Source organism: Amphiura filiformis, chromosome 17 (genome assembly GCF_039555335.1).
Source record: "Amphiura filiformis chromosome 17, Afil_fr2py, whole genome shotgun sequence".
NCBI classification, from domain to species: Eukaryota; Metazoa; Echinodermata; class Ophiuroidea; order Amphilepidida; family Amphiuridae; genus Amphiura; species Amphiura filiformis.
In genome coordinates, this window is record NC_092644.1 from 34,081,017 (window position 1) to 34,083,618 (window position 2,602).

Sequence of the window (2,602 nt, forward strand, 5' to 3'; positions counted from 1 at the left end):
CAAAAACACGTGCGATTATTGACGGGTTATTGCCATCCTTGATTCATTTTCTACAAATTAAATGTACAGTTGTAGAACTGGACAACTATAGAAGTGGTAGAACTGTACAACTATATAGCTCGTAGCTAGCTGCCACCCACCTGGCCTTATTAAAAAAATTATTGAAAAGTGTCACGCTTTATTGAACATGGTGAATAGCGACAGTGGCGTTCTGCCTGTATAAAGAGCGATCATCTTCTGACTGTCTCACCATATATGCGTGTCTCACTCTCTGGTCTCAGCTTTGCCGAAGAACAGTGAATCAGCATCAGCAGTTGAACCTCGCGACACCTTTCAGGTTTCGGCAATAATTTTTCCTGATCTGACTTTTGCAGCGCTGCTATTCAAGTAAGTGCCCTGAAAATGTTTTTATTTTTTAAATTTGTTTTTCCATTTTTATTCACCTGTACTTTTACATTAATTCAGCGCACTAAATGGAACCTTCCAAATTTGCTGTCTTTGTAGGTCAACAGAGCAAAGTTTGACATAAAGTCATAATTTGTTAGCCAGTGCTATAGCACAGTGGTCTGAGCTGAATGTGCTATGCTTGTTCTTTTCATAATGATAATATTCTCATACAGTTGAATATATCACATTATTATCGTACGATAATGTTTGGTACTGTATATTTTTTTTAACTCTGGTGTTAAGGGATCCAAAATGAGCGTTTATTGCGTTTCGACAGTATTTTTTGTGGGACATGAGACCACCTCAGACCTATCGAATTGCATTCTGAATACGAATCATGTCTTTCTGATATCAAATAATTTTCAATTTTAAAAAATCACAATATAATACAAATTTTATGACAAATTATAAAAATTTGATATTTTCAAATTTTTGATATATAACAATCCTCGAAGTAAATTATATAAATCTAATGATATATTCTTAAAGTGTATGAAGCAGGGAGGAAAAGCCGACGGTCAATTGAAAATTTTGACCTTCATATTGAAGATATGGATTTTTTTCCCAAAAAGACATAATTTAATTTGGTGTTTTGGGAAAAAAATCCATATCTTCAATACGAAAGGTCAAAATTTTCAATTGATCGTCGGCTTTTCATCCCACCTACATACACTTTAAGTATAAATCATCAGATTTATAAAGTTTACTTCAAGTACTGTTAAATATAAAAATATCAATTTTTAATGATTTGCCATAAAATGTGTATTAAATTGCGAATTTCAAAAATCAAAATTATTTGATATCAGAATGACATTCTTCGTATTCAGAATGCAATTCGATATGTCTGATGTACTCAAATGTCCCAAAATAAATACTGTCCAAACGTTCATACCCCAGCCCTTAAACATAGGTATGAAATAATTTAGGCTTCTAGTGTAAGATTTTCGATTTTCAGAGGCTTCAACTTGCCCCGTGAGCTTTTATTTTTGGGTCAACGTTTTCGCTTTTCAAAGTAACATAATTCGCTAATGAAAGATATTTCCCAACTTTCTAAAGAACATAATAATAGGCTATATATCATAGCTTTGTCAGATTTTCGGTTTTGATTGTACCATTTTTCAATTCCGACTACCAATTTTGTCAAAATCAACTCAAGAATGCACCTATGGATGGATGATTTTGCAAGCCACAATAGAAATTGTGTAACGATGTTAGACTTTCGTGCATACTTAACACCTAACTCGTTCACACACTCCACGCAAGAAGTATCAGTGGCGTAGCGTGGGTCATCACACGGGGGTGGGGGAACCGACCATGATTGGGGGGCACCGGGTCTGATGGGGGGGCACAAGCCGTTTTTCGGCAATTTGCCTATGGGATTTTTAAAAATTTAGATCGATTTGGGGGGCACGTGCCCCCGTGCCCCAGATGACGCTACGCCACTGAGAAGTATATTGCCCTACCCAATATGTAGAGGTCAGTGCAATACCAATTACCTGTGGTATTGATTCTTTTGAACTCCATGCATTTGCAGGTCTTCTGGAGAACGACTTGAACTAATTTTTTTACGCCGCCTACGGCAGCGTTTTTTTTTCAATTTTAATTTCAATTTTAATGTATACCTTCATACACTTTAATATATGGGTTTCCTTTCCCCCTTACATTTCCATAATTATTGATTTCCCTTGTTCTTCCCCAGTGTCCATCATGCCTACGATCACACACAGGCCCGTAGGCAGGATTTATTGGGGGGGGCAGCTGATTTTGAAAAAGTGGACCTTTTTTTTTCTTCAAAATTTGGACCTTTTTTGGACTGGGGGCGGATTTAGACATTTTGGGACCAAAAAAGGCATTAAAAAACCCTCTATTATTTCGCTCGCTACGCTCGCAGATGGGACTTTTTGGGTCAAAAAGGGGACTTTTTTGGCCCTTTGGCATTTTTTTGGGGTTCACCGCTCTGGCTACTGACTTGACTACGCAAACACAACCACACATATCCACGACCATATCAACAACTTTACCCACCAACCGCGTATGCCGGCCGAAAACAGCGCAACCCGGTATAGCATTCATATCTACATACTTATAAAGTATGATGTTTTGCATAACTTTTATTTTGCATAAAAACACCGCGCGATGTGTGTTGTAAGGGTGC

At 37.2% G+C, this 2,602-nt stretch overlaps 1 protein-coding gene across 1 annotated transcript in view; it reads left to right on the plus strand.

Moving 5' to 3' along the window:
• The first annotated feature begins 241 nt into the window (after nucleotides 1–241).
• The window catches only part of LOC140138408 (uncharacterized), a 36,752-nt gene continuing 34,391 nt past the window's right edge, over nucleotides 242–2,602 (plus strand). Inside the window, exon 1 of the mRNA XM_072160305.1 lies at nucleotides 242–387. The gene's annotated coding sequence lies outside the window, so the exon portion shown is untranslated. The remainder of the gene's footprint in view (nucleotides 388–2,602) is intronic.